The sequence below is a fragment of the Ranitomeya variabilis genome, chromosome 5 (assembly GCF_051348905.1).
Source record: "Ranitomeya variabilis isolate aRanVar5 chromosome 5, aRanVar5.hap1, whole genome shotgun sequence".
Lineage (NCBI taxonomy): Eukaryota > Metazoa > Chordata > Amphibia > Anura > Dendrobatidae > Ranitomeya > Ranitomeya variabilis.
The window spans coordinates 84,872,228-84,884,716 of NC_135236.1; positions in this window are offsets into that span (position 1 = coordinate 84,872,228).

The following is a 12,489-nucleotide window of genomic DNA, read 5'->3' on the forward strand; positions in this document are numbered from 1 at the left end:
AGAATACCAACAGGTTCTGTGACTCCAGGAGAGTCAGGCACAAAGCTCCTTGAAAGAGCATCAGCTTTCACATTCTTTGAACCTGGTAAATACGAGACCACAAAGTCAAAACAGGAGAAAAACAATGACCAGCGGGCCTGTCTAGGATTCAAGCGTTTAGCAGACTCGAGATACATCAAATTTTTGTGATCAGTCAAGACCACCACACGATGCTTAGCACCCTCGAGCCAATGACGCCACTCCTCAAATGCCCACTTCATGGCCAGTAATTCCCGATTGCCCACATCATAATTCCGCTCAGCAGGCGAAAACTTCCTAGAGAAGAAAGCACATGGTCTCATTACCGAGCAACCAGGGCCTCTCTGTGACAAAACGGCCCCTGCCCCAATCTCAGAAGCATCCACCTCGACCTGAAAGGGAAGTGAGACATCAGGCTGGCACAAAACAGGCGCCGAAGTAAACCGGCGCTTCAACTCCTGGAACGCCTCCACGGCTGCAGGAGCCCAGTTAGCAACATCAGAACCTTTCTTGGTCATATCCGTCAAAGGTTTAACAACGCTAGAAAAATTAGCGATAAAACGACGGTAGAAGTTAGCAAAACCCAAGAACTTCTGAAGACTCTTAACTGACGTGGGTTGAGTCCACTCATGAATAGCTCGGACCTTGACTGGGTCCATCTCCACAGCAGAAGGGGAAAAAATAAACCCCAAAAAGGGAACTTTCTGTACTCCAAAGAGACACTTTGAGCCTTTAACAAACAAGGCATTCTCACGCAAAACCTGAAACACCATCCTGACCTGCTCCACATGTGAGTCCCAATCTTCAGAGAAAACCAGAATATCGTCCAGATAAACAATCATAAATTTATCCAGATACTTCCGGAAAATATCATGCATAAAGGACTGAAATACTGAGGGAGCATTAGAAAGCCCAAAAGGCATCACCAAGTACTCAAAATGACCTTCGGGCGTATTAAATGCAGTCTTCCATTCATCACCTTGCTTAATGCGCACAAGGTTGTATGCACCACGAAGATCTATCTTGGTGAACCACTTGGCACCCTTAATCCGGGCAAACAAGTCCGACAAGAGAGGCAAAGGATACTGAAATTTTACAGTGATTTTATTCAGTAGCCGATAGTCAATACAAGGTCTCAAAGATCCGTCCTTCTTAGCCACAAAAAAGAATCCTGCACCAAGAGGGGAAGAGGATGGACGGATATGCCCCTTCTCCAGAGACTCCTTGATATATGAACGCATTGCGGCATGCTCAGGTACTGACAGATTAAATAATCTTCCCTTAGGAAATTTACTACCTGGAATCAAATCTATGGCGCAGTCACAGTCCCTATGAGGAGGCAGAGCACTGGATCTGGACTCGCTGAATACATCCTGATAATCAGACAAATACTCAGGAACTTCCGAAGGAGTAGAGGAAGCAATAGACACCGGCGGGGAATCAGCATGAATTCCCTGACAGCCCCAACTTGACACAGACATTGCCTTCCAATCCAGGACTGGATTGTGGGTCTGTAACCATGGCAGACCCAAAACGACCAAATCATGCATTTTATGCAGAACAAGAAAACAAATCACCTCCCGATGTTCAGGAGTCATGCACATGGTCACCTGCATCCAAAACTGCGGTTTATTTTCTGCCAATGGCGTAGCATCAATACCTCTAAGAGGAATAGGATTTACTAACGGTTCATGAACAAAACCACAGCGCTTGGCAAATGACAGATCCATAAGACTCAGGGCAGCACCTGAATCCACAAACGCCATAACAGGGTAAGAAGACAAAGAGCAAATTAAAGTCACAGACAAAATAAATTTAGGTTGCAAATTACCAATGGCGACAGGACTAACAACCCTTGTTAGGCGTTTAGAGCATGCTGATATAACATGTGTAGAATCACCACAGTAAAAACACAACCCATTCTGACGTCTATGATTTTTCCGTTCATTTCTAGTCTGAATTCTATCACATTGCATTAAATCAGGTGTTTGTTCAGACAACACCACCAGAGGACTAGCGGTTTTGCGCTCCCGCAAACGCCGGTCAATTTGAATAGCAAGCGCCATAGAATCATTCAGACTTGTAGGAATGGGGAAACCCACCATCACATTCTTAATGGCTTCAGAAAGGCCATTTCTGAAATTTGCGGCCAGAGCACACTCATTCCACTGAGTAAGCACGGACCATTTCCGAAATTTTTGGCAATACACTTCAGCTTCATCCTGACCCTGAGAAATAGCCAGCAAGGCTTTTTCTGCCTGAATTTCAAGATTGGGTTCCTCGTAAAGCAATCCGAGCGCCAGAAAAAACGCATCAATATTCGCCAATGCCGGATCTCCTGGCGCTAGCGAGAAAGCCCAATCCTGAGGGTCGCCCCGTAAAAAAGAAATAACAATTTTAACTTGCTGAGCAGAATCTCCAGATGAACGGGGTCTCAGAGAAAGAAACAATTTACAATTATTCTTGAAATTCCTAAACCTAAATCGATCTCCAGAAAACAATTCCGGAATAGGTATTTTAGGTTCAGACATAGGACTACTGGTAACAAAATCTTGTATACCCTGCACACGAGCTGCCAGCTGGTCAACACTTGTAATCAAGGTCTGCACATTCATGTCTGCAGCAAGCACACGCCACTCAAAGGTAAAGGGGAGGAAGAGAAGGAAGGAAAAAAAAAAAAACTCAGAATTTCCTTTCTTATTATCCCACTTCTGCAATGCTTTAAACATTCAATATTGGCCTGGCATACTGTTATGACCCCAATGGCAGAGGGTCTCAGGAATAATGCTAAGTCAGTAAATACAGAAAACCAGCTCATAGGGCAGTGGTAACTGGGCTGACCATATAACTAATCCTAGCACCACAAATACCAGCAGCCGGGGAATGTTCCTACGTAGATCCTAGACGTCTCGCGCCAGCCGGAGAGCTAACTACCCCTAGAAGGGAAAAGAAAGACCTTTCTTGCCTCCAGAGGAAATACCCCAAAAAGTTGGATAGAAGCCCCCCACAAATAATAACGGTGAGGTAAGAGGAAAAGACAAACATAAGAATGAGCTAGGAATATAGCAAAGAGAGGCCCACTAGCTAATAGCAGAATATAGAAAGATAACTTATATGGTCAGCAAAAAATCCTATCAAAAATATCCACACTGGAAATTCAAGAACCCCCGAACCGTCTAACGGCCCGGGGGGAGAACACCAGCCCCCCTAGAGCTTCCAGCAAGCTCAGGAATCACATATAGTACTAGCTGGACAAAAATGATAGCAAACAAATAACCCAAAAAACAAAGAAGCAAGACTTAGCTTAATTTAGCACGAACCAGGACCAGCAAACAGGAGCAAACAGAATGTGTCTGATAACACCGATGCCAGGCACTGGACTAAGGTTCCAGGAGGTTTATATAGCAACACCCCTGAAGTAACGACCCAGCTGGGTGCAAACAGAGGGAAGGAAATCCCAGAGTCATATCACTAGTAACCACTAGAGGGAGCCAAAAAAGTCTAATTCACAACAAGACAGGGTCAGAGATCTTGTCTCCATCTTCTCTCCGCAACACGAAGACTGGCAACTCTAAGCTCGGGTAAATGGACCTGCTCAGGGAAAGTATTACATGCAGCCTGCTGTTCACCACTTTGGACCTGGCACCTGACAGCAGCATCATTCCATTTGAACTTTGGTGGACCACCGCCCGAACTCAGTACAGTAGTCCTCAGCCATACGACCCCCCTGTGCCAAGTTCATGATCATAGCCTCAGCGACCTGTATTCTGTCGGGTTTGTTGTATATCAGACCTTAACTGTCAAAAAAGGCATCAACAGATAACCATTCTGGGGCTTGTGGGAACAAATAAAATGCCCAGGTCTGAGGACCCCCTCACAGTAGGTTATCCCCACTCGCTGAAACTCCTCCCCTGACGACCAGTGGCGTATGGTAAAAAATAACCTACAGCTCTCCCTGAAAACCATAAACTGGTCTTTCTCTTCTTAAAATTTATCAGGGAGGGATATTACAGATTTGGGAGAGACCAACTGTACATCAGAGGGTATTGACGTCACAGCCACTGCTAGCAGTGGGAAGCTATGGGGGGTCTTTATCAGGTTATTTATCTGACCCTGCAACTGATATTGTGTTGACTTCAGACTCTGGCAATCCTTCGTCAGATCCTGAGTCATCTGTGTCAAATTCGCCACCTGGTCACAAAGTGTGTGAACAGGATCGATACTGGCGAAAAAGAAAAATGGCCAGACGTAATGTGATGCTAGTCACTTCTCATAGCCAAGCCTTGAGTCAGAATGGTCAAGGAGTCCAAGGTCACAAGCCAGGAGGGTACATCATAAACAGAAGGAAGAGACAAAAGTGTTGTCAGGTAACGTTCCGAGGTCAGAGTACCGGGAGGATAACAGATCAGAGCTGAGGGGGTTAAACAGACAGATGGTCAGAACGAAGTCCAAGGTCAGGCAACAACAGATCAAGCACACAGAACTCAAGGTACAGGGGCACAAGCCTCACAAGCTGAATGTACATCTGGCAGAGGTCTGGGAGACACAGCTCAGTTAACTAGCATGGCAATCACCTGGAATAATGAACAGTTGGACACAGTCGAAGCTTCCCAGTCTCTGATTGGATAGTCGAGCTGTCAATCAACACACTGACAGCTCAGCACGCCCTTGTAACAGATTGAATGGCCAAGCTGTCAATCAAAGTACTGACAGCTTCAGCACACCCCTTTACCAGATTGGACAGCCGAGCTGTCAGTAACTGCATCCCAGAAACTCTGAGGGGTGGAACTGTGATAGCACCCAATCAGATGACTGATTTCATTTTCTCACCTAAAGCTGTAATCATGCTGCTAACAACATCCCTGTATTTCTGTACCAGTGAAAATTGGTGAGTTATAATTTGGTAGCTGTCAGGGAAACACAACTCTGCTGCCGCCAATTGTTAGGACAATTACGCAATTGATTTACGAGTGATGAATGGGGCTGGATGTGGAGTATGCTAGGTCTGTTAGAATTTTATGAGATCCCTAACTTCCAGGATATCCTGGAGGTCCCAGGTGGTATTGTCATGTTTCCTATTGCGATTTTTCCTTTCTATACGGATGAAACATGGCATGGATAGCATCATCCATCGGACCAATATTATGATGGAGGGGTTAGAATGGCCTTACATTGATGTGAATGTGTTACTTCATAGGAAATTGTGATTTTATCTGATACACTGGTATGTATAGCACAAGCGATCGGATGATCGCAGCTTCAAGTCCCTCAAGGGGACCAATAAATACAGTAAACAGTGAAAATAAATGTTTTTAAAATGTGAAAAAAAGTTACCGTAATCAGTGTATCAGCTAAAATCACGGTCTCCTATGAAGGCCAGCTAAATGTTGGTTTTCACAGAAATATCACAATGATCACATCACGGAACCTTCCCCCTGCCGGCATGTGTTAAGTGCCGATGTCAGAGATTAATAGCGGTATTTAACAGGTTTTAACTGTGGGAGGAGCTCCTCTCCACCCACGGCTGTTAGAGGCATATGATGGCTCAATAAATCAGCCATCATCTGCCAGTAAAAATGCATTTGGGGTTGTAAAATAAAATGTGACTTCACTGTCTTTCCCTACTATTAATATCAGTGTTTTATTATTATAGCAAGAGAAGGGAAATTGAGGAAGGGGAGTCAGCTCATCAGCACTTGGTACAAATGTCATTGCACGGAGCAGTGTACGTCCGTACTTCAGCAAGCCAAACACTGGAAAAGGAATCTTCCATCACTGGAGGATTTCTTTTCCAATGTTCTAATACTGAGTCCCAAAAAACATAAATATGAACAAGCTCACTGGATGTAGATAGGCTGAATATTCAGTGCAGACCATGCTCCCGTGTAGCATTACACCGGAAGTCCAAAAATGCATCTTTAGTCCAGCCACAGGAATAGAGCATAAAATCATCTTCATTGAATATTGAATAAAAACATGTTGTAACAGAGTAACATCATAAAATGAGACACCGAGCAGATGTGTTTCGAGCGATTAACCCGCTCTTAATCATGGCGTAAGATATGTTGTATGATGTTATTTTGTTACATGTTTTTATTTAATACAGAAGATTTTATGCTCTTTTCCAATGGTCGGCCTAAAGATGTACTTTTGTTGTTAAACATTTATTTATACTCAGCATTGAATGAAACTTGCAACACCAAGAAGGAAAAGTGGAATTATAAAAAGCACAGGATGGACAGACATGATACTGATATAGAAACGATGAAAAAAGTGTGATATCTTGATTGAGAAAAGGTGTGACAGTAATCAGACCTCCATGTGGCTAGGGAATTTTAACTCAGCTTCCCAAAAATGTGATAAACCACAGTTAATTTAGATTTTAAAAGGTGGGGGGGCAATCACTTTTTCACACATGGCCCTGTAGGTTTGGATTTCTTTTTCCCTTAATAATAAAGCACTTCACTTAAAAACTACATTTTGTGATTACTTGTGTTATCTTTGTCTAATGTTTAACTTTTTTTGGTGATCTGAAACATTTAAGTGTGACAAAGGAATAGGAAATCAGGAACGGGGCAAACACTTTTCACACAACTGTACCACAATATATGTACAAGATGCATAACACTTATTCACATGATGAGGTTGGTGTCTTCAGGCATAGGAAAGAGACAGTCATTGTCCACACCTCTTACAAATGTAGGTGCAATCCTTATGTCAATTATTAGTAATAACAATAATAATTAGTTTGATACAACTGTGGTTTTTATCCACACCATGGACTATACTGATTATGGTTTACGTAGATCAATTAAAGGGTTGGACTAATTTAACCAATATATCCTCACTGCCCTTTAACACTATGCTTTGTCCTACCTTAAGTTGGTCCTGTCGGAGCTACATCCGAACCCTCTGCAACAGGAATTGGGTATATGAGGTGACAGGGCCGTTGAATATAATGGTGCTGTCTGAGTCATCGTTGTCCTGTCGTGCTTCATTTTTGGGCATGTACGCCTACTGGAGATGGACACCCAGGCATAGTCTGGTGGAGCGCCCCAACCAGGGCAGCGGGGTACTCGGTACCGGGTCCGGTCTTAAAGGGGATGTCACGGTGGCTGCGACCCGGTTCGTGGCCCTGGGTGCCCAATTAAAGAGAAAGGTCTTTAAGGGGATTTGTAATGTTTATGTAACCCCTTCAGATGGATTTACAGCGTGGGACAAGACTGAACGACGGAAGGTATGGTATATTGTTGTTTGTTTTGTTTAACTTTATTTCAGGTGACCAAGGGTCTTCAGGTGGATTAAGAGTATAATAAAATATTAAAACACCATGTGTCTTTATTTCATTAAAATACTTTTTAATAATGTGTGTGTGTTTTATTTACCATACTATTGGATTAATAATGGATAGGTGTCATAATTGACACCTCTCCATTATTTACCTGGCTTAATGTCACCTTACAATAGCAAGGTGACATTAACCCTTCATTACCCCATATCCCACCGCTACACGGGAGTGGGAAGAGAGAGGCTAAGTGCCAGAATAGGCGCATCTTACAGATGTGCCTTTTCTGGGGTGGCTGGGGGCAGATGTTTTTAGCCGGGGGGGGGGGGGGCAATAACCATGGACCCTCTCTAGTCTATTAATATCTGCCCTCAGTCACTGGCTTTCCCACTCTGGCGGAGAAAATTGCGCGGGAGCCGACGCCAATTTTTTCGGGGATTTAACCCTTTAATTTAATAGCTAGAGACCCCAAATTTTACACAGAGACACTTGTTACATTAGTAAAGAGGAATATGCAAAAAAAAGGGATATGAGATGGTTTACTGTATGTAATCATGTCTCATATCCTGTCGGGTTTGTGAAGGAGAGAGCAAAAGCCGGCAATTGAATTACCGGCTTTTATGCTATCTAGCGCTGAATTAAATATAAATATATATATATATATAGTATATATATATATATATATATATATATAGGTGTCTCACTGGCATATGTATATATATATATATATATATATATATATATATATATATATATATATACCTATTCTTTGTGTACACATTTATTCTACCTATTCTATTCTGTCAGTGTGATTTTACTGTACACCGCACTGAATTACCGGCTTTTCTATAGAACACTGCTGCGTATTTCTCGCAAGTCACACTGCTGGTCCGTGTGTAATCCGTAATTTTCTCGCCCCCATAGACTTTCATTGGCGGATTTTTTGCGCAATACGCTGACAAACACAGCATGCTGCGATTTTCTACGCCCGTAACATGCCGTATATTACTGATGCGTAATATAAGGCAGATAGGAGCTACCCCATAGAGAATCATTGGGCCGTGTGTAATGCGTATTTTCTGGACGTATTTTCTGCGCTCATACGTTCGTAAAACTCGCTAGTGTGACGTCGGCCTCAGATGGCTGTTGGCTGTAAGGTCGTTCAGCCAACAACCATCGACTCCCACTTTCTTATACACAGGAGCATTCTTTCGGCTGAGCGCACCTGTGTTCTCTGCTGATTGACACGTCGGCAGGCGGCTTATCTCTGGGAGAACAATGTGATCGGCAGTCCGAAATCAGACATGTGCGATCGACATCTCCCCCGACCACCAGTCGGCCGGCGCCCCGTACACCGTCTGTGGAACACGCCAATGCTGGTGGCTTCATACAACATACCATCAGTCTAAGGCCGGCGTCACACTACTGAGTTTTACGGACGTAAGAGCGCAGAAAATACGTCCGAAAAACTTGCCAAACAAACGGCACAATTAGGCCGGCGTCACACTAGGCGTAAGACAATATGGTCCGTTTTTTACGGCCGTAATACGCAGAAAAGTCCCCAAAAATAGTGGTCCGTATGTCATCCGTAGGCAGGGTGTGTCAGTGCAGCGCCCCAGAGTCCTGGTCGTTGCAGTACTGTGGCTCCGCCACTAAGAGGAGCTATGGTACGTGTGATGGCACTGAAGGAGTTCATCTGACCAGGTATCACAGACACCAATACATTTCACAGCCGGGCCTCCAGGGGGAGCTAAGGGTTCTATTTACTAGGCCACTCTCCACACACTGGTAAAACTGGGGGTCAGGCAGGAAGTTAGGCAGAAAGCTGACTGGGTTGGAACCAGGCAACACCTTGTGGCAGAGGGTGTTGCAGGGGAAGATTCGGTAGGGTCTCTGTCAGGGGTGGGATCCTGACAGAGGCTTGGCAAACTGAGAGAACGTAACGGGACCGCGCCTGCTCAGTATAGCGGCGGGGCCCAAGGAAGGACTAGAAGCGAGATAGATTGTGCTGAGTGAGAAACGAGATCAAAGCAACAAGGAGAATACCAGTAGGAGTCGTGCTGTAAGACCGAGGCAACATCCTACTGAGGCGCAAACAACCGGTGGCCGGAACGCCGAAGGAAGTATTTCTATATACAGCTTCAGGCAATACTTCGAACCTACGGCAGGACAGTCAGTCTCAGGCGGGCTGTCTCACCTAAATCACCTATGCAGTCTTGGGGGGCAACTTGTGGAGAGGGGCGACTCTAGGGTCCCGGAAGAGCTCCGAGCCTACCCGTCAAACGGGTGCCGTCCTAACCGTAACATCAGGGAGGGACGGATGATTAGCAGAACATCATCTAATCGAGTTGTGAGGGAACTTAAGAAACAGACACAACAGTTGTGGGGACTTTCCATAAGCACAGCAGGGAAGGACCGCAACACATAGCGCAAGAAGGAAGGCACAGATTTCCACCTGCAAAGAGAACTCTGGAGGTGCCATCGGACCGGCCGGACTTGCGCAGCCTGGTGAACCGTATTCTGGACTGAGGACCCAGAGATCTTCAGTAAAGAGGTAAAGAGACTGCAACCTGGTGTCCTCGTTATTTACTGCACCGCACCACCACCATTATCCATCATATCTACCACTGACTGTGCGCCCCTCGGCAGGGTCACTGATCGGGCCTAGCCACCGTGACAACCCCAGAGCAGAGACTCCGAGGCCCGGTACCGGGTACCCCTCGGCCCTGCGGCAGTGGGGGCGCTACATCAGCGTATTTTGCACATGGCATCCTCCGTATGTAATCCGGATGGCATCCGTACTGCGATATTTTCTCGCAGGCTTGCAAAACCGACATCTAATGGATTTATGTGCTCAAATGTTCGGTAAAACATATATACAGTATATATATATATATATATATATATATATATATATATATATATATATATATATGTCATTGAGACACATATATATTATATTCTGTATTTATATTCAGTTCAGCGCGAGATATGTGAAAAGCCGGTAATTCAATTGCCGGCTTCTCATTTCTCCTTCCCAAACCCGACATGATATGAGACATGGTTTACATACAGTAAACCATCTCATATCCCCTTTTTTTTGCATATTTCACACTACTAAATACTACCCTACATACACTACATACATAGTGTGTATGTGCAAAATTTGGTTGCTGTAAGCTGCTAAAATAAAGGGTTAAATCGCGGAAAAAATTGGCGTGGGCTCCCGCGCAATTTTCTCCGCCAGAATGGTAAAGCCAGTGACTGAGGGCAGATATTAATAGCCAGGAGAGGGTCCATGGTTATTGGCCCCCCCTGTCTACAAACATCTGCCCCCAGCCACCCCAGAAAAGGCACATCATGAAGGGTTAATGCCACCTTGCTATTGTATATTGTGGGTTTATTATATTGACAAGCGAGGGTCTGCAGGTGGATTGCGAGAGCAATAAAATATTAAAACAACCGGTGTGTTTATTTCATTAAAATAATTTTTAATAATGTGTGTGTGTGTGTGTGTGTGTGTGTGTGTGTGTGTGTGTGTGTGTGTGTGTGTGTGTGTGTGTGTGTGTGTGTGTTTTTTAACCCTTTCAGACAATTGGATTAATAATGGATAGGTGTCATAATTGACGCCTTTCCATTATTAATCTGGCTTAATGTCACCTTACAATAGCAAGGTGACATTAACCCTTCATTACCCCATATCCCACCGCTACACGGGAGTGGGAAGAGAGTGGCCAAGTGCCAGAATAGGCGCATCTTCCAGATGTGCCTTTTCTGGGGTGGCTGGGGGCAGATGTTTGTAGCCAGCGGGGGCCAATAACCATGGGCTATTAATATCTGCCCTCAGTCACTGGCTTTACCGCTCTGGCGGAGAAAATTGTGCGGGAGCCCACTCCAATTTTTTCCGCGATTTAACCCTTTATTTTAGCAGCTACAGCAACCAAATTTTGCACATACACACTACTAACATTAGTAGTGTGGAATATGCAAAAAAAAGGGGATATGAGATGGTTTACTGTATGTAAACCATGTCTCATATCCTGTCGGGTTGGGGAAGGAGAAATGAAAAGCCGGCAATTGAATTACCGGCTTTTCACATATCTCGCGCTGAACTGAATATAAATACAGAATATAATATATATGTGTCTCAATGACATATATACACTCACCGGCCACTTTATTAGGTACACCATGCTAGTAACGGGTTGGACCCCCTTTTGCCTTCAGAACTGCCTCAATTCTTCGTGGCATAGATTCAACAAGGTGCTGGAAGCATTCCTCAGAGATTTTGGTCCATATTGACATGATGGCATCACACAGTTGCCGCAGATTTGTCGGCTGCACATCCCAAAGATGCTCCATACAAGGCAGGATGGATCCATGCTTTCATGTTGTTTACGCCAAATTCTGACCCTACCATCCGAATGTCGCAGCAGAAATCGAGACTCATCAGACCAAGCAACGTTTTTCCAATCTTCTACTGTCCAATTTCGATGAGCTTGTACAAATTGTAGCCTCAGTTTCCTGTTCTTAGCTGAAAGGAGTGGTACCCGGTGTGGTCTTCTGCTGCTGTAGCCCATCTGCCTCAAAGTTCGACGCACTGTGCGTTCAGAGATGCTCTAAGGCCTACCTTGGTTGTAACGGGTGGCGATTTGAGTCACTGTTGCCTTTCTATCAGCTCGAACCAGTCTGCCCATTCTCCTCTGACCTCTGGCATCAACAAGGCATTTCCGCCCACAGAACTGCCGCTCACTGGATTTTTTTTCTTTTTCGGACCATTCTCTGTAAACCCTAGAGATGGTTGTGCGTGAAAATCCCAGTAGATGAGCAGTTTCTGAAATACTCAGACCAGCCCTTCTGGCACCAACAACCATGCCACGTTCAAAGGCACTCAAATCACCTTTCTTCCCCATACTGATGCTCGGTTTGAACTGCAGGAGATTGTCTTGACCATGTCTACATGCCTAAATGCACTGAGTTGCCGCCATGTGATTGGCTGATTAGAAATTAAGTGTTAACAAGAAGTTGGACAGGTGTACCTAATAAAGTGGCCAGTGAGTGTATATATATATATATATATATATATATATATATATATATATATATATAATGAAGAAAAAATTGGAACAGCACAAATTCACTACTTATCTTCGGGTGCAGAGCCCAGACAACCTGTCCTTGGTTGT